Source organism: Scyliorhinus canicula, chromosome 1 (genome assembly GCF_902713615.1).
Source record: "Scyliorhinus canicula chromosome 1, sScyCan1.1, whole genome shotgun sequence".
Lineage (NCBI taxonomy): Eukaryota > Metazoa > Chordata > Chondrichthyes > Carcharhiniformes > Scyliorhinidae > Scyliorhinus > Scyliorhinus canicula.
The window spans coordinates 54,919,364-54,943,615 of NC_052146.1; positions in this window are offsets into that span (position 1 = coordinate 54,919,364).

The window sequence follows — 24,252 nt, forward strand, 5'->3', positions numbered from 1 at the left end:
GTCGTTCATCCCTGCGATGTTTGAGGGACGTCCCCCCCGGCTGAGGGGCTGGTTGCTAGGTGACAGGGGTTATCCGCTGAGGTCTTGGCTGATGACGCCTATACGGAGGCCTCAGACCAATGCGGAAACACGATACAACGAGGCCCATGCAGCAACCAGGGGTGTGGTGGAGCGCTGCCTTGGCCTCCTGAAGATGAGATTCAGGTGCCTGGACCGCTCCGGAGGGGCCCTGCAGTACCAGGCCGAAAGGGTCGCTCGCATTGTAGTGGTCTGCTGTGCGCTGCACAACATCACGATGCAGAGGGGAGATGACCTGTTGCAGGAGGCGGAGGGAGAAGCTAGTGGCAGTGGTGCCAGCACAGAGGAGGAGGAAGAGGAGGAGGAGGAGGAGGAGGAGGAGGAGGAGGACGCTGGCGGAGTGGCGGGCGCAGCACGCAGACACGACCCAGGTGCTGGTGATGTCCAGGAGGCGGCACGACGGACCCGGCAAGGACGGCGGGCACGCGACGCCCTGGTGGCAGCACGGTTCACGCATCGCATGTGACGTCCCCGATGAACACCAAACCACCACCTGCATCGCTAGTCATGCAGAGGGTCACCACACAACTGCCACCACCACAACCCCCCCCGCCCCCCTCAGTGTACACTGCTCCACTTCGACATGACGCTTATCACTGGGTACAGACGGAATGGCACAACATTGATGGCTGTGTCAGCGGGTGTGATCAGTGCCATGTGGAATGATGACAGCCCGCTCTGCGAAGAGCTGTGAGCTCAGAATCGTTAGAGAGAGTCTGACCCATGGCAATAGCTGAACCATCCACCTTGGTGGCCGCTGAGTTCGTCACTGACACTCCATCACGTGCCCGCGTGGGCTAGCTGTGGGAGGGGGGTAGGGGCAGGGACTGCACACCCGGCACCGAGGTTTCACCACCCGTCACCCCCAGCGACACTCGGTTACCATCACGATTCCTGTGCCTGTGGAACAATCACACGGTATTACAAGTAAGGTGGAACAGTGCGTTTAATATTAACAATTATTTACAGGTGCCCTAGCCCCTACAACTAAACTGTGCCCTTCACCCGTGCCAACTTACTCAGTGTCTATCTTAGTTGCCTTACGGGCCCTACCACTACGTCTAAGTGAATCCCCAGATGATACAGCAGGAGTGGAGGAGGATTGCTGCGAATCGCCCCCCTCGACTCGTTTCTCCTTGGCTATGCGTTTCCTGGGGCGACCCGGCCTTGATGGGCCAGGCTGCTCTGCGGGCGTCTCGGGTGATATTGTGCCACCCTGCTCTGCCTGCTGCCCACCCGATGCACCAGGGATGGGACGGGGGGAGGCCGAGAATTCCGGGACGTCCCGTGATGGAGTTAATGGGACGGGCCCCGAAACCTCCTCCTCCCTCGGGGAGCCCGGTGGCCCCCGGGCCTCACTTTGGGACAGAGGTGCGAGCGGGGAGGTTCCCCGTCGCACCACCGACACCTGGCGCTGCCAGTCCTGGAGGCCTGCAACGGTATCCACCAGGATCCGAAGGTTTGCAGAGACGGAGTCCAGGGAGTTGGACATTCCCGCCAGGGACTGTGCGATCTCAACCTGTGTGTGCACGACGCCATCCAGCACATGTGTCAGGCGGTTGATGGTCTCCGCGACCGACTGCTGGGACTGTGCTATCGACTGCTGGGACTGTGCCATGGCGTGCTGCGACTGGCCAATGACCTGCTGAGACTCGGCCATGGCCCGCAGGGCGCCGGCAATGTCGTTTTGGCTCTGGCACATTGCTGCCTGTGAGAGGGCAACCCTGGCCAGGGCCGAGGATGACGCGTGCACATTAACCCCAACGTCTTGCATAACCTGACCCATTGCCTCCACCGCGGATGCCACCCGTGCAGTGTCGGACTGGGTCTCTGCCATGAGCGGCACCACTCCCTGCTCTTGGACGCGGTTCGACTCCTCTAACAGCGTCTGCAGAGTCTGGAAGGAAGCCCTCATCCCGTCATTGTTTCCCTGGGTTTCCTGAGGCATCGGCTGTGCGGGTGGGTTGATAAACTCCAGGAACTCAGAAAACGTCTGGGAGCCAGCTGCATCCTGGGCCTGGTCTGGCCTCCGCGAGTCCGGGCCCTCTGTTGCTCCGACCTCCACCTGCTGTACCTGCTCAGCTGTGATGTGCCAACCAGACTGTGCCCCAGGACACTCATCACTAAATAGGCCCGCCGGGGTGTGTATCTCTGGGATGATGGATGTGGTGGGAGAAAGCAGTGCCGCAAGCCCGACGCTCTCAATGCTTAGGGCCTCGTCCATGGTGTGGGGCTGCTCAGCGACAGGAGGGTTGTCCCTGGCCATTTCTGGTGGTGGTGGTGGACTTCGAACCCTCTGTGCGTCCTGGTCCGCAGATTGGGTTGGGGCGGATAGGGCTGCCCGCTGATCGGGCACCCTCTGTTGTGAGGCGGCAGATTCCTGTCTCCGTCTGGAGGCAGACGGCCCTGGTCGTTCGGCATCACGTCCTAGGGAAGAGAATGAGACGGGTTATTTCGATTTGCTCGGCAGGCCGCTGGACGGTCCCAGTGGGCAGGGTGTGTGAAGGGACAGAGGATGGGGGAGGTGTCCCAGTGGGCAGGGTTTGTGAAGGGACAGAGGATGGGGGAGGTGTCCCAGTGGGCAGGGTTTGTGAAGGGACAGAGGATGGGGGAGGTGTCCCAGTGGGCAGGGTTTGTGAAGGGACAGAGGATGGGGGAGGTGTCCCAGTGGGCAGGGTTTGTGAAGGGACAGAGGATAGGGGAGGGGGGGGTGTTTGTCAGGGAGGGTTGTCTCACTTGCTGCAGTTCCGCCAACCTCGCATTGCGCGATATCGCGGGTGGCAGACCCCCCAACAAGGTCCAGTGCCCTCTGTTCAAAGGTGCTTAGGGGGTGCATGTTGGGCGAACCCCTCCAGTCTTGTGCCGCTCACGGTGGTTATGACCGGCCTTGGCCTGTTGGGGGAGGGAACATAGGTAGATCATTACAAAACGGTAGGTAGCAGCAGTCCGTTCAGATACTGGCACAGTTTGGGGGGGGCAAGTTGTCATCAGACGATTGCATCTCTCCTCGGGGCCAGAGCGCTGGGTCTGTGACAACTTTGTGAACCACCCTCAAATAACTCTGCCCCAATCCCTCTCCCCCCCCCCCCCACCCCCCCCCCCCCCCCCCCCCCCCCGGGCAGTTAAGGGGGAGGGATGGTTGTGACTAGGGGGCACCCTCATGGCACTTACCCTGGCAGACCTGGTGAGGTCGTGTAGCTTCTTCCGACATTGCTCTGCTGAGCGAGGGGTCTGCCCCACAGCACTGACGGCAGCAGCCACGTCACGCCAGGCCTGGCGTACCGTGCTAGCAGGTTGGCGATGCCCTCTCCGCGGGCGGATGATGCCCCTCCTCTGCTCCACGGCATCGAGCAGCGCCTCGACGTCTGCATCTACAAAGCGAGGAGCAGCTCTCCTTGGCTCCGACATCCTGCCCGACAGATTCTGTGGTCGCCCGCGCCTTTTTACGGCGTCGGGCGGCGTCACATGGGCGGGTTCGTGTCGTCGTCGCGTTCCGTCGTCATCACGCACGTAATTGACGCGGCCGCGCTACTAGCCCATTTCCAGGAAGTGAATCCGTCGGGAAATGAAGCCTTCGCGACCGTCGTAAAACGGTCCCGATTTTTACGACTGTTTGCCGACTTTCCGCGGGTGCGGAGAATTTCGCCCTATATCTTTCACTGAGGGCACAAATAATGAATCCACGATGGAAATAGGCCTTTTTGGACAGTGCCTCAAGGCTAAGTTGCAATCTCAGCGAAGTCATGTTAAAAGGAAGTTACTGGAGACTCTGAGGGTTAGCCGAAGGACGAGGTATTAATTGGGTCACTCCCCATCCTCCAACTAATTCTAGCCATCCTACATCTAAAATTGTACTGGGTGTAAAGTTTATTTTAAAAGACTGTAAATTGCCCTTTATTGCTGTTCTTTCCAGAACACAATCAGATATATTACAGGGACTGGAAGAAGGCTGTAAAACAGCACGGCACCACTGCTAAGTTTTCATACTGCTTTCATTCCAAAACAGTGAAGTAACTTAAATATAAGGGATAAGATACATTCAGTCGAGTCAAAATTACTGTGGGGGCTGAGAGAAAAAATTGAGGCCATTTTGTTGAATGGCAGCGTATCCTGTGCCTTTCATTTCATTTAATTTCCCTTACAATTATCTCAACCACAATTGCTGCATTTAGAAAATAATTCTTGGGCACTTCAACATCGTGAGCAAGCCTAACTTCCTAGAGTGTGCATTTGCCAGCTAGACAACTGCATGAAAAACCTTGCTGGAAGTTTTATGTAAAGGCCGGAAAGATTTTCTTCCAGTTTGCCCCCTACTTATGAAATTAAACGTGACCAGGAATTTTACTTGGTGGGGAAAGAAGCAAAGAAAAAGTGGAAATACCGGCCTTCCCCATTTTATATAAGCACATTTCGTCCCTTCCAGTCGTAACAAATGTTATATGTAGGTCTGAGGCCTTATCCGTGTCTTCGAAAAAAACACAGCTTCCACAGACCACCAAAACTCTTGCTTTGATCAAAGTAATTCAATACTAAGGTTCTGGGTTGCAAATCTAACGAAGGCCCAGATTAAAGGAATTAGCAACACTACATCATGATTAATAAAGATGCTCTGCCTACCGCATTGTACAACTCGAGTGATCTGTGCCTGCTGCCAGCTGGAAGTGTAGCTGAATGAGTCCCTGCATGACATCAGCTCTAACTACTGATCCTTTTACATCCCTTTGCTGCCATATTTATTAGGCACTTTGCCTTATAGTATCAAAGCCCAAAGTAGGCCTTATTTATGCACTGTAACAGCCTTATAAATATAATTACTTCAATAACCCCCAGTAACAAAGCAGATGTCTTCCTGTTTTTTTTTCCTGATTGAGTTCAACAGAGGTTCACCAGTGTGGTAATTTAAGAAAGGAAAGAATTGCCCACCATGTTAACTGTATTGTGCAATTCAGTTAAATGTGCACAGAACGGCAAAATACCATTTGCAGACATTTTTAGCATAGCAATTTCTGTCTCTCTGATATAATGGCTAATAGGCATGCAGTCAATCCAGGGAAGTTCAAAGGGACAAGTATAAATGTTTTTCAATAATAAAACCTAACTACTCAATCACACATATGCTGCAAACCACCCATAAATGGGGATTTACAGAGCAGTAAACAGGGTTTAGAGATTGTGTAAAACTAAATGCTGTGTGATCCTTTTTGAACTCTGGTCATTTGAAGACCACAGGCAAGACACAACACTTTGACCAGTCCTCTTATGACTCCTTTTTAGCCACTACCCCTTGTCATTTTCAAAAAGGGGACAACAAACCATTCCGAACTAAGATTTGTTCAGCAAATTACAATGTCACCTTATTTGTGTCATTTAAATAAATGCTGAACTTGTGATAGACTATAAACTATCCACTAAAACAAAATTACCATGTGAAACACCCAAATTAAACCATGCGATTAAAATATATATATTGCAGACCTGGTAGCATTAATTGAGAGTCAAAGAGCATTGACTTGACTTGATTTGATTTATTGTCACATGTACCGAAGTACAGTGAAAAGTATCTTTCTGCGGCCGAGGGAACGTACACAGTACGGACTCAGTAAACAAAAAAGAATAATCGACAGATTGACAAATGGTACATCGGCAAAGTGTGATTGGTTACAGTGCGGATCAAGGGGCAAAACAAAGCATATACATGAGAAAGAGCAGCATACGGTGTTGTGAATAGTGTTCTTACAGGGAACAGACCAGTCTGAAGGAGAATTGTTGAGGAGTCTAGTAGCTGGGGGGGAAGAAGCTGTCCCTATGTCTGGATGTGCGGGTCTTCAGACTTCTGTACCTTCTGCCTGATGGAAGGGTCTGGAAGAAGGCAATGCCTGGGTGGGAGGGGTCTCTGATAATGCTGTCTGCCTTCCTGAGACAGCGGGAGGTGTATTCAGAATCAATGTGAGGGTGGCAAGCTTGTTTGATGCATTGGGCTGAGTTCACCACCCTCTGCAGTTTCTTGCAATCTTGGACCGAGCAGTTGCCATACCAAGCTGTGATGCAGCCGGATAGGATGCTCTCTATGGACAAACTTGCTTCGTCCTTTCCATTCACACACGTTTGCAAAAAAAGCACAGCAATTAATCTGACTGTGCAGGATCTAACAGCAAGCTCATTCATATCAACAAATGGTCAGAGTCCTGCACATATTAATCACCTCAGTAGCCATTACCAATGTTGTTTCCAATTCTGATTAAGAGTGAATGAAGTGAAGTTCTAAGTCATCGATGGTCAATATTGTTTCCAATTCTGATTAAGAGTGAAGTGAAGTTCTAAGTCACCGATGACAAGATTAATATCCCTTAACGTAACGCTTTAAGTATTTAAAATTGGTTAAACCTGGCTGCTTGACTATCTGAATTTGTATCACTTTCACTGAAAACCCAAGCATGTCAAATTCCTGGCCTGCGCTGACTGAGGTGATCTTCATTAAGGCACCTGGGTAGAATTATAAATAGTCTTGACATCCCAGGACTAGTTTTTGTGTGTGTGTGTGTGTGTGTTGGGGGGCGGGGGGTGGGGACAGTGAATACAGTCAGGACATTTATTCCAAATTAACTGTCCAGTGGCTGTGACCAAAAGCACACAATGTATGAAGACGCAAGCGCAACTATGATGCCAACATAGATAACATAGATAAAACTCACCCTCTCGGCCCACACATGAAGAGTAATATGTGTAAGGTACAAGAGAGCAAATAATACTAATTAGCACAAAATATTAAACAAAAAGTGTTTACATAGTACCTCCCTTGATTTTACAATGTCCCATTGTCTCACCCAATTAAATTATTTTAAAATGTCTCACTGACTCAAAGGGAGTCAGCGTGGAGTTGTGAAGGTTGGTCAAGTCTAACTAATCTAGTTGAAATCTGAGAGGATTTCACCAGCCTGGTGGATAGGGAAATGTCCATGGATATTGTCATATCAACTTCCAGAGGGCATTCGCTTAAGGTTCTGTGCAAGCGATTATCCAAAATAAAAGCACATGGAATTGGAGATAACCTCATGATATGGGTTTTTAATCAGTTAGGAGATAGGGATAAAGTGAACATCTCTGATTGATGGGATGTGACTTAAGGTGCCTTCAGTGATCTGTACTTGACTTCACTGATGTAACAATGACTTGGTTAAAGGAAAAGAAAGTTGTATACACAACTCTGTAGGGACACAGACAAAGAGACATAAACTAAGCGAACAAGCAAAACTCTGCTCAATTAAAGTTCAACATCATCCTCTTCGAATCTGAGCAACAAACTGTCAATTTTCTAAATGGTGAAAGACGTTTGGATTACCAAGCAGATCACTAAAAGCTAGTGCACAAGTACAAAAAGTAATAAAAAGGATAAATGTCATCTTGATCATATCTGGAATAGAAAATTAAGAGAGTGATAGTTGAGCTAAGCTTTATTCGCCCCCCCCCATCTGGAGTGGTGCTTCCAATTCACTGGACCAATCTTAGGAAGAGATGTTGACCAAGGAGGGGGTAGGAAGCAGATTCACCAGAATTGTGCCAGGGCTCAGAGTTAAATTTCGAAGACAAGCGGCACAAATGCATCCCTTCTTGTTTGTAAGGTTGAGGGATCATCTCAACAAGGACTTTAACATGATAGAATGATTATGTCGGGTAAATATGAAAGGGCTAGTTCGTCTGGTGGGTAAATTCAGAACAAGAGGCACAACCTTAAAATTGCAGCTCAGCCATTTAAAAGTGAAATGACTGTGTGTATATGAACCAGTGCTGTGGTGTCGGAATGTGTGTGACACTTAGGAAGAAGCCAGACAACTAAGGGAAAAGTTTCTTCTAATCTACCATGTCTATGTCCTCCATAATGTTGTACCCTTCAAACAGGTCCCGTTCAGTCTTCTCTGCTGTAAAGAGAACAACCCCAGCCTAACCAGCCTCTCTTCCTGGCTGAAACGCTCTAACCCAGGCAACATCCTGGTGAATCTCCTCTGCACCCTTTCTAATGCAATCACATTCTTCCTACAGTATAGCTACCAGATCTGCACATAGTACTGTAGCTGTGGCCTAATAAGCATTTTATACAGCTCCATAATAACCTCTCTGCTCTTATATTCTATACTTCAGCTAATAAAGGGAAGTATCCCATATATCTTCTTAACCACCTTACCTACCTGCCTTGCTGCTATTGTTATGGGCCAGGGTTTAGAGACACCAAAGTATATCATGGAGTTCACCTGACCCACAACTTGTAATAGATTGTGGTATGGGGAGCACATGGCCCACTCTACAGGTGTGGTACAGCAAAAATGGAAATGTATTTTTTAAAGCAAAACAATGGTTATTCTATGAACGCAAGTTAACCTTTTAAAACATACAGTGAACATCTTAGCAACCATTAATTCAAATACAACCCCCAAAGACTACAACACTAAGTAATCCTTTAAGCTTTCCTTTCAACATCCATACGACTTAAAAACAAAAACTTTAGCAGAAGCACATCAGGCTAAAGTCACTACTGAAAACATTTATAATTCTGAATTCACCAAATGATCAAGAGATAGTCTTTTCATAGCAGAGAGATCAACAGGGCTCTTGCTCTGTCTGGCTTCAGCTCCAACACTGAAAACTAAACTAAAACACACCCTGCAGCAAACAGCCTAAAACAAAAGTAAAAAGCTGACAGACAGCCCAGCTCCACCCACACTCTGACATCACTGATAAAAACCCATTTCTTAAAGGTACATTTCTTAAACACCCATTTCTTAAAGGTACACTCACATGACACTTCCCCCAAGAAAAAATAAATAAAACATCAACTTCAAGATGGTTTCATTTTTCACCTTTTCACTATCCTTTAAGAAATGCACACAGTAAATATACTTTTTAGTTTCAAAAAACAACACACGCAAACAGGTATAATAATATAGTCCATTTTTTTTCTTCTTCCTCCAACTGGAATCCTTCTCGATTCACAGTCTCTTTGAACAAGAAGGTCTCTGCACAATCCATCCATTTCTCTATGCCTCGGCATTTCTCTTTAAAGACAGATACTTTAGTTCAATCTGATCACAGAGTCCCTTGTAATTCTCCAACACAGAAGCATTGGTTATCACCGCTTTCGGGCAGTGAAATGCCTGTTGAAACTCCGCTGTCCATTGAAATTTTTGACGTTTCCTCAGAAAGTCCATCAGTGGAGCAATCTCACTACAAAACCTTTGCACAAATGTTCGATCAAATCCACTCATGCCAAGAAATCACATTATTTCCCTTCGTCTTGAGGGTATTGGAACTCCTCAATAACTGTTGGTTTCACATCCCGTGTGACCATTCGACCCTGTCCAATTGTATGGCCAAAGAAAGTGACTTGGGCTTTTCCAAATTCATTTTTGGCTAGGTTTATCACTAGACCTGCCTCCTGAAGTCGATCAAATAACTCCATCAGATGTTTTAAATGTTCCTTCCATGTCTGGCTGAAAATTACCAGATCGTCGATGTATACCGTACAAATGGGTAATTCTAAAACAACTTTGTTAGTTAACCGTTGAAATGTGGCTGGGCTGTTTTTCATGCCAAATGGCATAACTTTGAATTGGTATATACCATCTGGAGTCACAAAAGCTGAAATCTCCTTCGCCCTTTCGGATAAAGGTACCTGCCAGTAACCTTTAAGTAAATCCAGTTTGGAAATAAAAGCTGATTGTCTCATTTTCTCAATGCAATCTTCCAAACGTGGGATAGGATAAGAGACCGTTCTTGTAACTACATTAACCATTTTATAGTCCACACACAACTGTTGGGTACCACCTGGTTTTGGTACCATCACTATGGGTGATCTCCATTGGCTGCAACCCACTTCAATTCTGCCATTTTTAAGCATACTCTCAAACTCTTTGTTAATCTGTGCCAATTTTAAAGGGTTAAGTCTATATGGATGCTGTTTGATCGGAACAGCCTTTCCCACATCTACATCAGGTATAGCCATTTTAGTACTTCCCAATTTATCTCCACAAACTTGCACATGTGATATCAATAACTCTTTCAGGTCAGTTTGTTTTTTCCTCTGGATGGTAACTCAACAATTTATCCCAATTTTTAAGAACATCCACATTTTCCAATTTAATTCGAGGTATGTCAAATTCACAGTCATCTGGATTTGGTTCGTCACTTTGAGTTAGAATCATTAAAACCTACTCCCTTTTCTCTCCTTCCCTTTCAAAGTACCTTTCAAGCATATTCACATGACACACTTGGTGAGTCTTCCTTCTATCTGGTGTTCTTACCACATAATTCACCTCACTTAATTTCCTTTCAATCTGATAAGGTCCACAAAACCTTGCATTTAAAGGTTCACCTACCACTGGTGACAATACTAAAACTTTATCTCCACTGGCAAAACTACAAACTTTAGATTTCTTGTCCGCTACTCGTTTCATCACATTTTGTGCAACTTTTAAATGTTGTCGAGTCAATTCACCTGCTCTCTTTAATCATTCCCTAAAATTTGACACATAATCCAATAATGTAATTTCCGATTTCTCACTCACCAATTTTTCCTTAATCAATTTAAGTGGTCCTCTTACCTCATGACCAAAAATTAGTTCAAAGGGACTAAATTTGGTTGACTCATCAGATGCATCCCTAATTGCAAACAGTACGAATGGAATTCCTTTATCCCAATCCTCTGGATAACCTTGACAATAAGCCCTTAACATTGTCTTTAATATCTGATGCCACCTTTCTAATGCTCCCTGTGATTCTGGATGGTACGCAGTTGATTTAAATTGTTTTATTCCTAAGCTATCCATAATTTCTTTGAATAACCTTGAGGTAAAATTTGATTCTTGATCTGATTGTATTTCTGTGGATAGTCAATATCTAGTAAAGAATTTAAGTAACTCCTCCACAATCTTTTTAGCTGTAATATTACGTACTGGAATGGTCTCTGGAAATCTAGTAGACACATCCATTACAGTCAAAACATATTGATTCCCACTTTTCATTTTAGGAAGCGGCCCTACGCAATCAATTAGGACCCTTGTAAAAGGATCCTCAAATGCTGGAATGGGTATTACAAACCCTGGTTTTATCAACGCTTGAGGTTTCCCTATCACTTGACATGTGTGACATGATTGACAAAATTTAACTACATCTTTACGCAGTCCAGGCCAATAAAAATGTTTTTGGATTTTAGCTTAATTTTTCTTTATTCCCAAAATATCTCCCACTAGCACCTCATGTGCAACTCGCAATACCTCCTTTCTATACCCTACCAGCAATACTGCTTGATGAACTTCTGCCCACTTTTCATCCGCCTGCATATGTAAAGGTCTCCATTTTCTCATCAAATTAGAATTCTTCCTTGTAGATTTGGGATTCTATTATAATTTGAAATATAGTTCGAAATAGATTAGTTCCCATCTGGTAAGGGAGTCTAAGGGATAGAAGACCTTAGAGTGGCCAACTAGTTCAGAAGTTATAGGATGTAGTAATTCAGAAACGATCAATATCATTAGTCTTAACGAGAGTTGACCATAATAACACATGGCGCCCAATGTGGGACTACAAGTATAGATGTTTCGAGCCAATATGTGGTTTGTATAGTCAAACCATACCCGTTATGTTATGCTTAATAGAGATTGCTATTTTAATCTTACTTCGGAGCCAATCTGTGGATTGTGGGGCTAGAGAACGGGGGCGGAAATACCAGTAGTTGAAACTCACTGTACTCAACCCAGAAAAGTTAGTAAGCAACATTAAACTGGAATACACCAGCCTGGTAATAGTCGGGTCCATTACCAATTAAGAAGGAAACCCAAGAGCTCTAAGTGAGAAAGGATAGGTGACAAAGGAACCTAGAAAAAGGACGCCCTTTCTCACTAGACAAAGTTGCCTTCCTACCCTTAACTGATTTAAACCTGAAATATTGGTTTATTAAAACAGCTCAAAGTACTTCAGTACTTTAGGGGTAATCCAGAAAGGAGAGCACAGCCTTAATCTCAGCGCTGCAGTACAGAACGACGAATTGGGAATAGATAAAAATAGAACATTTAAAATCTCCAAGTAATGATCACCACGATAGCTCTGCTCCCCTGGAATAAGGGGGAGAGGGATGGTGAAATACAAGGATTGTGGAAAACCTTGAAACAAGAAAGATTAAGTTGGATCAGGGAAACTGCACCTGATGGATCAGTCAGTTTCTTTGTCAGGGTACCCAGAAAAACCCAAAGTCGAGATCCAATAGGTTCAATGAAAGCATTATGTAAATGGTCAGGTGAAGACCAAGCAAATGAAATGGTAGTCATTGGAAAGAGACAAGTCGAGGCGGCAGCAGTGGTAGGAGCAGTGTGTTCCAGGATAGTAAAAATTATAGACCGAGATACTGAGCAAGAAATAGTCCAAGTGAAACATCCTCATAGAACAAGCAACAAAGCAATTACAGAATATAAAAAATAGTTACAGAAAAACGAGATACTAGAAAAAGAAGATGATGATGTGTCGGCAGATGATACTGATGGAATGTGTCGAACTGCTTGGGCAGGACAGGAAAGATCAGATGAAGACCTGGTGGACCCGGTTACCTGGCATTGCCTGTACTCCCATGTTAATGAGAGGTCCGGTGTGGCTGGTCATAAGACCAGAGGATAAGAACAAGGTAAAAATAGCATTGAACACTTCCTTTCCATGGGTACATTATAGAGAAGAATGGGGGTTAGCTATAGATTGGGGGTAAAAAAATTCCGGACAAACAGTGAATATAGAAGGAATTATTGGCATCCGAGGAAAAAAACTAAAATTAGGTAAACTAGGGATAGAGATAGTGAAGGATGGAAAGTAGACATGGATAAGGTTAAGAAGATAGAAAGAGGGATGATGGGGAAAATAATGGAATTATGGCATGGTAGACAAAAGAAATATGTTACTAACGGATGGAAGGGTTTAGCCACCCATTCAGAAGATGCTGAAGGAGAATGGATATTATGTACGTGTAAATAACAATGTGTCAGCAGTAGTCTCTCTAAAAGGGCAACAACTTGCGATGCCTCTGAAAGGAGATGCAACTGTACTGAGCAGTTGCATGAAGAAAGAATGGAAAAGTATCTTGTGAGACAAAGAGTAGCAGGAGGATTTTGTTAACTTGAGGCTGATGAAGGACGTTTAGGTACAGCCTATGAGTTTATTGGATTTACTGAAGGAGAACTGATTAAAATACTGGAAAAACCAACAACATGGACACCTGAATATACGTTAGTATTGACAAAATGGTTTGGTGACTTCTTTATCAAAAATTCACTAAAAATAGCGATACCATTAAGAGGGAGACTATCAAGAGGGAGATATCACTGAAACAGAGAAATTAAAATTGCATCAAGGGCAGTGAATACAGGGCATAGGGCTGTTGTTCCAATCCCTTGGGTGAAAACCAAGAAAGGATATAAATTTTTCGGAAAATTTAGCAAATGCAAAGAACCTACGAAGGAGATTGAATTTATACAATGTCAATGGGGGAATATGATGAGGATGAAAGACAGTAATAAGGAAAAACCACTATGTTTAAAAAGAGAGCACCCTGAAACTGGGCCAAGTCTGGTGATACAGTTAACAACCAGATATGGGCCAAACAAAAAGGAAGGTGGGTTAGCCACTTGATATTTGAATAGAGCCATAGGGACAGGAATAGTGTGTCAGGTAGATGACAATGAAATGTTAATGGAAGGATGGGACGATTGCAAGAAATGGGAATGGTGCAAGGGTGGAAATGGAACCAGACAAGCCCAGATAATACAATTAACACTTGTATATCTGGAGTAGGGCACCTCCCATATTACCCCAACTGGAGTAATTTAGGAAATGATTAAATAGATGTAGGCATAAAAATTAAAGAAACAGTTTAAAAAGCAATCAAAATTGTGATAAGTCCATTTCAATGGTTTTGGAACATTTTAACCTGGATTCTACAAAATTTGTACTTGTTTGTATCAATAGCAGGAGGAACGATAATCGCTATATTACTCTGGAAATTGGGAATTTTTAAATTATGTTGAGTCTTATGTTGCGGATGTTGCAAAAAAAGTTGCTCGGCAGAAAGAAAGAAAAATAATAAAACTGGCTACATATCTAAGAAAATTGAATGACAAGACCTGAAGGAAAGCTTTATGGGTTAGAGATAATATCAAATTATCACCGAACAGTGAGACATCCGGTCACACATCCCTGACTGGACATGTGTCCTGGACGTCAGCAGATGGTTGATCTGGGTCTCCACGAGGCACATGCTACGCAGTTGCTTTATTAGGGGTCTCGGCGGACGGCGGCGACTGACGAGGAACCCATACACACTTAATGAAAATGGCTTCAAATTTCAGCAATAGCAGCTTGATGACGGGTGCACTAAGCGAATATTGCCGGATACCGGCAGTAGAATGGGGGAATACAGGGGTACGTGTTTTATTGATTGTGATATGTTGCGCAATTTTCGGGTCGAAATGGTGGGATTGGAAAACTATATGGTCTCTGTTAAGTTTTCTGTGACCTTACTTAATGTATTAGAGGGATTACAAGGCGTTCAGATACTTTTTCTATCTTTCCATGGAACTGCTTTTGAAATGCTGGTCTCTAGGATCCCCATGACACAACTTTTCAATAGCTATCTACGTGTGGGGGGTTTGTTGGTAATTTTTGTGAGGGTGCAAGGACATATGTGACATATAGAAAGGTGTCGCATGGTAACGTGAAAAACATCATTAGGATGATTTTGTTTAAATTGCTCATGACGTCACTCGCTTTCTCCTTGCTGAGTGAGGAAATTTTACATTTAAGTTTGGAGGAGGGCAGGAGATGGAAACTGATTCTTATGTGGTTGTATTTAGCAACAGGTGAGAATGGAGGTCTAAATGGAGCTGGACCGGTGTTAGGTTTGAAGTGAGATTGCTGACTACGAGTGGAGAATGGCAGGGACGGATCGTCTCCAATGCGGCAAAAGGTGTTGTCACGGTGGGATGCAATGTACCATTGGACACTTGTGCCCCGATTGCTATAAAGGGAAATATAACATGCATATTTTAGCAGACTATTATGTTGAGGAAAGGGATAAAAGTGAAACATGGCTAACTCTGAATCCCACTTGCTTCCCAGATGGAGTTAGGAAAACGTGGTTTAGGACCATGTTGCGTGTGAATGGACGGTGCCCGTTTGACAGTGAAGGAACGCTTGAACGATATCACTTGTTTGAGCGATGTGGAAGGTTTGAAGTCCACTTCATTCAATTATATGGAACATCAGAGCTTCGTAAGGCGATTTGGCTGGGTCCCGTTTGGGATTTGCCCTTGGCAGGACCGAACAGAGCTCTGTTTTGGTTATTACTGGACTGACGCTTGCTGTTCTGTTGCAGGTTGCAGACACTGGGAGCTTGGTAGTCTGCGCCCACCTGAAGGAGGTCTTTTCTTTGGGAGGTATGCAGCGCTCAGATATACCTGTTGTGTACGGTGCTTGGAACAGCAGCTTTATTTCAATTTTTAGGCATTCGAGATGAAGGATTCGATCGTTATTAAACCTGGTTGCACCAATGACACAGTTCTGAAGAAATAGCACTACAACCTTGATATTTGTGCAACTGTGGACAAGGTGAATGGATGTATGTGAGTAATGTCTGTCAGAGGGGGTACCGGTGTTGCAGTGTACGTCATGTATGTTTGGGCGAATAACTTTGGGATGTTAAGGTTGTTTTTGTTCCAAACTCCAAGAGCGGGGTGTAAGTAATAATTGGAAGGAAGAATATAGTTTGGAACAAAATAAACAGAGTAAAGTAAACATAAAATTATAGGTAAAGGAACATGAGGGAATATGAGAGTGCTTGTAAAAGCTAGAAAAATAGCATGCTCACACAAGGTCAAAAGTTTGATAAAATTTGAGAAAGTATAGTGGGCATAGGAAAAGATCATTAAGAAAGTTGCAGTTTTAAAATAAACAGGAAATAGCTATCAATTATTTTAAGACGTGTAACGGGTTTTTAGAACCTTTGAGAAAAAGAGGAACCAGTAATTTTGAAGACAGTGCAAACTTGAACAATGAGAATCTTGGTCAAGGTGTTAAACAGCTTAAAGCTAGCAGGCATGGCAGAGGAAGTTTACAAAAAATGCAAATGGCTGAAATAGACAAAGATAGACACAGCTTAACGTTTTTTATAGACTTTGAGCAGAATGCACCATGTGCTTTTGAAATGTATGGCAGTCTTGGGCATGGTGCAAAATCGCGGTTTTAAATGTAACACATCTATTTTGTTAAATATGAGACAATGCTTTGTAATTAACATGCGCTGGAGAGATTAATGAAAATGTATAAAATCTCGGAACGCCAGTGGCAAAAGTCAGAAAAGGCAGAGAGAGAGAGGGGAAGAGACAGGCCGAGATATTCGGTTTGAATTTATTCTTAGATTAGATTCGAATCAGCTAATCGGTCCATGGGAATCGGAAGACGCTGGAAGGCCAAAGAATAAGAACAACCACAAGCTATCAAGACAGAATAAAAACCGTTAAATAAAGCTCCTTAAGTCTGATCAACTAAAAGAGACTTTTAAATACAAAGTAATTTGTTAAGATTTTGTAAAAGCAAATAAAAAGAAGTGTGGTTTAAAATTTAAACTTGAAACAGTGGTTTATTTTAAAGCTGAATCTGAAATAGTGGTTTATTAATAATCTAAACCTGAAATAGTGGTTCACCCATAAGACTCACCTATACATCCTCAACAGATCCAGACCCTTAAAGGACATTGAGTGGTAAGTGAGTTAGAATTCTTCCTTGTAGATTCTGGATCCTATTATAACTTGAAATATAGTTTGAAATAGATTAGTTTCCACCTGGTATCAGCAAGGGAGTCTAAGGGATAGAAGACCTTAGAGTGACCAACTAGTTAAGAGGTTATAGGATATAGTAATTCAGAAAGGATTAATATCATTAGTCTTAACGAGAGTTGACCATAAAAACACACCGTTCACCTGGACAGTGATCATGATGGGAGCAACTCCTGGCACGGCAATGCAATGTAATGCAATTACATGCACTCCTCATCATCAGGTTGTTCTAAGTGGAGGGTCCGGGCTCTGGGCTTGTGTCTGCCTTGGGAAGGGAAGCAGGTTTGCTGGCTGCCCTGCAGCTTCCTATCCCTGCAATTTCATTGGCCACAAGTGTAGCCTTGGACCATCCTCCATTGATCCCAGGGAGGCATCACACCTGGCTGTAGTACCCTTGACCAACAGGTCCGTTCTGGGCAGAGTTCAAGCTAGGGCAGGATTCCGGGGTACCTAGTACTAGCTGTGCTGTATGCTGGAAAGGGGGGCATCGTATGCAGCTTACCTCCATCCCTGACATACCCTGGAGTACCTGGGCTCCCTTCACTGCACTCTCCATGAGTGGGAGATCTCAGTGGCCTTTTTTAAGTCCAGCAACAGCTCAGCCAGCAATCTCCGCTGGATTGCCATATTATTCACTCCACATACAAGACAGTCTTGTCGCATCTTGGGTTGGGATGGCCCATAGTCACAAAACGCAGCCAATTTGCACAATTGTGCCAAAATTCTGGTTAACAACTACCCTGCGGTCCTCTTGGCCATATTAAATCGGTACCTCTGCATGATAACTGGCCGCCTGGGGGTTGTAATGGTTTGCCATGAGTGCCACTAGCTCTTCAAATGTCTTGGAGTCTGGGTACGCAGGATACATCAGGCTCTATATGACGCTGAAAGTGGGGTCCAAAAGGTGGTCAGAAGAAATAACATCTTCCGATCATCCCTAAGATACCATTTGCCATAATAAAATAGCACATACTCTCCACGTACTGAGTCCAGTCCTCTACACCCGCATTGAATGCATGGAATGGAGTCTGACAAAGAGTGGCATTTTTAAAATGGTGCAAACCTTATTCCTTCATGAAGAGAGGTGTCTGTGCTCCAAATGTTTAGCATCACATACTGCAATTCCGCTTTATCCTCATCGCCAACCTAGTAGTCACATAGAAGTCCAGAAAGGAGAGTCAAAAATGTGGATTATTACGAAAAGTAAATTATCTACAAGTAACAGCCCCAGTCGGGTCTAATCTCAGCTCCTACCTGGGCCGGCTTTTAAGATCCTGAATTAACAATCCCGCTGATGAGCCGCCGTCCCTCAGCAGGGGAACTTGTACACCACGAAGCTCACAGGGAGATTAATTGGTCTCGTGGGGGTTTTAAAATTTAACAAGCTTATTGTTGGGTAAAATCAAGAGCAGGTCAGATGACTCCCTTCATTCCCACATTATACATTAAATTAAAGAGATGGTCCCAAAACAAAACAATCTTATAAGCTTTGTATTTGTATCACCATTGTTTCCCAGGTGAGGTTTCCCAAATTTGTTAAGCCGCGAGAGATCCCTCAATTTGATTCTGTCCAGCTCAGATATCCTAAACTGTTATGTCCCGGTGTAGAAGGATGAACTGGCTCCCTTTCTTTATTCAATCCCCTCCACTGGTCTCAACAAGATTAATCTACAAAGAATCCCTTTTAGTGGATACATTTTTCTGGTCCCATATTTATTTTTTAAAAGGAGCCAATTTAATCAGGCTTTCAATGCTACAGATGTAGCCATCTCAGATGGCCACCTGCAAAGGACCATGGGAATTATGGCCAACCCAGGACTCAGACAGACTCAGAGCTTGTGTGTGTATTTGCAACCCAGATAGTCAGACCCGATTGAAACCCTTGCTTGTTTGCATTCTAATGGCCCATTTCCCCAGAACAAAAGTTCTGTACTCAGGTAACCGATACAGATACAGACTAATCGACGCCACTCCCTTTACTCAGGGATCCCAAACAGCCAAAGTCAATGACCGCTAAGGACCCAGCCATCAAGGCACCCGCCCCTTTATTGGTCAAAATCGAAGGCAGTGATCGAAGCCTGCTGGATTATTGGGTCCAAGTTAAGGACCGCCCCAAAGAGCGTGAAACAAAAACAGAGCTACTTCTTCCACCCAGCCACGCATGATCCGGACAAACACCTTGTCCATCTGCATAGAGCCGGTTGCCCTGAAGTTAAGTATAGGTTATTGTAGTTGTTAGGTGTAGTTTAACTTGTAGTGTTTTGTGTTGCATGTCAAAGTAATCCTTGTCTGTAAATAAACCATCTTTGAACTTGAACTGACTAACTGGTTGTGTGGTCCTTTGATATCCGGCAAAGCCTTGTGGTGGTATCATTTGATACCTGGCGACTCTAAAGAGCATCATTATTAATTGGCAACATTATTGGTGACTCTGGTGGCAATTGGCAACATTATTGGTGACATCTGACGGGACTCAAAATTAGATGTAATTTTGTCACTCGGAGAGAATCCACAAAATTTGAAATCCAATTGTGTGAAAGAGAAAGAACCACAAGTGCAAGCCCATATCGACCAAATCATCGAATTTCGGAAGTGTGTACTAACCTGCATGCGTAGTAACAGGGATATAAGGTAAACTCGTTAGATTGTGTCGAAACTATCGAGGGAATTGTGAACCGGAAAATAGTTGACGCCATATCCGCAGTTCAAATCGCCGCCTTATCCCCCTGTCCCAAATTGACAATAGGAAACAGAGATTAATGGTAGGAAAAGAGATATTAGAAGCAATGGCCACAAAAGCGATGGAACGTTTAATGAGCCCACAGGAACCCGAGGTCGCAGCGACCAACGGAGCAGAGCAGTGCCCCATATGAGTTGAGGAAGTATTTAAAGGGGATAGGATGGCCCCTTTGGTCTGATTTTTGTTCAAATGAAGAGTCAGGTCCAGGAAGCATAGGACAAACTTGGTGGGACAAGCTAACCGAGCTCCATAAGAAAAATTCAGTGAAAGTGCGAAAGCCAATGGCAGTAGTGTCCTGTTTGGCACAGTTGCGAGGCATAGAGGAGGTCATAAGGACACTCCGCAGGCAGCTAGTTGAGAAAGAAGAGAAGAATGAGGGAAACAATAGTGAAAGCGAAACGATTATTGAGAAACTCCCGGATCAGTTGGCAGCTAAAGATGAAGAGATGGCTGATGTCAAACGGGCACACCAATGTTTAGTTCACCTTAGCAGCTTTCAGACCCAGTATGATAAAGTCTACCAAGATACACAGTGTGCAGTCTTGGTACGAGAAGAGACAGAACAGCAGGTAGCACAGTTAACGAGTCAATACACAGATTTAAAGTCAGCTTTACGAGCGCTCCATAGCTCCTCTACAGAACAAAGATAGAGCACAGTAGACCACGCGAAATGTAGACAACAAATAGAAGTTGCAGTCACTGCTTTCAGTGCAAAATGGATTTAGGTATACTTTTGGACAAAATTTAGATGAGGAAGGTGCCCCCAATTGGCAAGAACTAAATGAAGCCGCCCAGAGATATGTGGAGGACACAGAAAATCACAATAGAGCCTCCCATGCCCCAAAAAGTAAAGCACCCCCACCACCGACTGCACAGGCAGCACACACCCCCATGAATCCAGTCACCAGACAGCACATGTCATTGGATCAGGAGGAGCCTGATTGCGTTTACACCACCCCATTATCAGGGCAGCATGGTAGCACAAGTGGATAGCACTGTGGCTTCACGGCGCCAGGGTCCTAGGTTCGATTCCCCGATGGGTCACTGTCTGTGGGGAGCTTACATGTTCTCCCCGTGTCTGCGTGGGTTTCCTCCGGGTTCTCCGGTTTCCTCCCACAGTCCAAAGACGTGCAGGTTAGGTGGATTGGCCATGATAAATTGCCCTTAGTGACAAAAAAGGAGGTTAGGAAGGGTTATTGGGTTGCAGGGATAGGGTGGAAGTGAGGGCTTAAGTGGGTAGGTGCAGACTCGATAGGCCGAATGGCCTCCTTCTGCACTGTATGTTCTATGATCTATGTTCTTATCCATCACCCAATTGAGAGATGCCTGCGCTAAAATTGATCCATTCGAACCCACCACAGACCCGCATAATTTCTTTGAGAGTGTACGCCAGCAAAAAATTCTGTATGGTCTAGACGAAAGGGAGGAAGTTAAACTTATAGTAATGAGCCTTGACCAGTCCGTCAGCTCAGTTTTGCCAGAACCCCAGAATGTAGGAGGAGGAACCCTACAGGAGATGAAAACGGTCATTTTAGATGCGATTGGGTACAATAAGGGAGACCCAGTAGAAGGTTTAAACCGCTGTTGGCAAAAGAAAGGAGAGCATCCGACCGGATTTGCAGGTCGCCTTTGGATCCATTTTAAGGCAGTATTTGGGGATTTGAACCACGCACACTTAAATGAGGATGACACCACTAAATGGTCCCGCACTTTAGTCTCCCATGCCACAGAGCAGGTCAAAAGGCTTGTGTGAATTACGACACCGCAGACCACACACACAATGAAGTGTGGGTATTAAAGAGACTCTCCAGAGATTGGGAACAATCCCTACAGAGGAAGGCAGATCAGAAACAGGTAGAAGCAAATATGCACCCAGTCAGGACGAACCAGGACCCAACATGGATACATGAGGGTAGACATGAAGGACAGCACCCCAGAGCACAGGCACCACAAGGTTGCTATAATTGTGGACATTACGCCCGCGAATGCCGACAAAACCCTCCGAACCAGCATCGCCACCAACAACCAGGACCCTCACCTAGGAACAATGTTAGGCCCATACATAGTGTTAATGCCTGTTCAGAGATTTCAGCAATTAACACCACAGATTGACAGTGTTCGGACTCCCCAACTTGGGTCTGCGACACATTCTGGGACAAATCAGGCAGACTAGTAGTCACAGGCATAGTTCCGGGGCATCCAGTCAAATTTCTTTGGGACACAGGAGGGTTCCGCACCACTTTAAACTTCTCCACGATGTTCCAGCGTGACAAATGGCCCACCACAGACACCATCACACTTAGTGGATTTACCGGATACATACAGCAGGGATACATCACAGCCCCCATAGATACTCAGTTTGGAACCAAAAGCACCAGACACCCCGTTGTTATAGTCAACTTGCTCCAAACAGCTGAGCACATTCTCGGAATCGATTTTATAAGCTCCCACAACCTTTCTTTTGATCCCGTGAATAAATGTGTATGGAAAATAGCCAAAACAGCGAGAGCCTCCGCTATGCTCACAGAAGGGGACTATGAACATAGGATTTGCTCAGTAGGAGACTATTGGTTGGATCCGCAAACAATTAGTATTGACCAGACAATTAGAGAGGTCCTCAGAAAACATAAATCTTCCTTCGCCCAACACAAACACAATTGTCACAATTTCAGGTCCCAATCCTAAGCTACAGAAGCAATACTGTTTCCCACAGCACGCTGAGAGTGAGATTTCAAGAGGAGTAATTCGGCCGGTAGCCTGAACAAATAATGCCCCAATTTGGCCTGTGAAAAAACCCGATGGTTCTTGGCAACTGACAATCGACTACTGAGAACTGAACAAGGTTACCCCTTTTGCAGCCCCACCATTGCCACAAATACCGACACCATGCTCAAGCATGGAGTACAGACAAAGTACTTCACAGTGCTGGACATAAGCAATGGCTTTTGGTCCATCCCGCTAGACAAGACCTGTCAATATAAGTTCGCGTTCACATTTCAAAGGCAGCAGTATACGTGGACATGCCTCCCACAAGGATTCCACAACTTACCTCCATTTTCCACCGACAATTGGCCAATGGACTTTCCAAATTGTCCCACCCCAAATGCCTTATACAGTATATGGACGACTTACTCCAACAGACGAACATAAAGGAAGAGCATGTAAAGCTTCTTTCAGAATTACTAGGTATTTTGCAATCCATTGGATGCAAGTTCAACCCAAAAAAAGCCCAGATATTAAAAGGTCCTTTACTTCAGCACCATTATCACCCACGGGAAGAGAGAGATCGAACAGAAGTGAATTGAGTCAATAGTTAAATTGCCCCTGCCCCACAATATTACTGCACTCCGGTCATTCTTAGAATTAGTTGGATATTGTAGGAACCATATAAATGGTTTTTCCACAAAAGTAGCCCCACTCTCAGAGCTCCTTAAAAAGATCGCCCGATAGGAATGGCTTCCTCAGCACACAGACGCCATTGATGAATTAAAATGCGCCCTAGGCACAGCCCCCGCTTTGCAAGTTCCAGACCCATACTCTCCCTATGCCATAGAAGTAGCGACCACCGACCGAACCCTATCAGCAGTACTCCTACAGGAAAGACATGACCGCTTAGTACCCGGCGCCTATGCCTCACGAATTTTGGATCCCATAGAGCAAGGATTTACAGCCTGTGAACGGCACCTGCTTGCAGTCTTTTGGGTAGTACAGTATTTTGCATACATCACAGGCCTTAACCCAGTAACGATTTTAACCGAGCACACCCCAATGCAGCTATTGTTCGATGGGAGGTTAAAGGACGGTTCAGTCAGCCAGATAAGAGCAGCTCGCTGGACACTGTTGTTACAAGGAAGGGACATTACAGTCAAACATACAAAGACCCACACATTTCTAGCAGATTACCTTCAGTATGCAGGGACCCCACTTGAGTGCCAGATCATAGCAGCCCAACACCACACAGAACCCGTTATTCCGAAGTCACTGCACACACGAGCAGGCAGTAAAACGCAGAATCCACACACCATAGACAACGCTTTAAAGATTTATGTAGACGGTTCCTCCACGATAGAAAATGGAAAGAGAATAACTGGTTGTGGAATTTATGTAGAAGACGCACAGGGACGTGCATTAGAAGAAATACGTTAAAAATTGCGCGGCCACCTCAGATCACAAGCAGCAGAACTAGTAGCCATAGCATATGTACTGCAGCACCCCGATTCCTTTCCAACCCCCACAGACATACATTTGGACAGTTTATATGTATGCAATAGCTTGACACAATTCCTGCCCCTGTGGGAATCTCGAGGATTGTACCCTCAGCCTCATTGTTAAAACACAATCTTAGGACAGCTAAAGATCGCACGTACGGTATTATTGAAGTGAGAAGCCATCATCGTTCCTCCCCACCCGGTAATGTAAAGGCAGGCGCCTTAGCTAAGTAAGGATCACGCCATGGTCACTTTTGGCAACCCCCCCGAAAGTGAAGCGATCACTCAGTCCAGGTTTCTCAGACCAATATCGAGGATCTATCCCAGGCCCAAAAGGCAGACGACACTCTCAAACAGGTTTTAGATG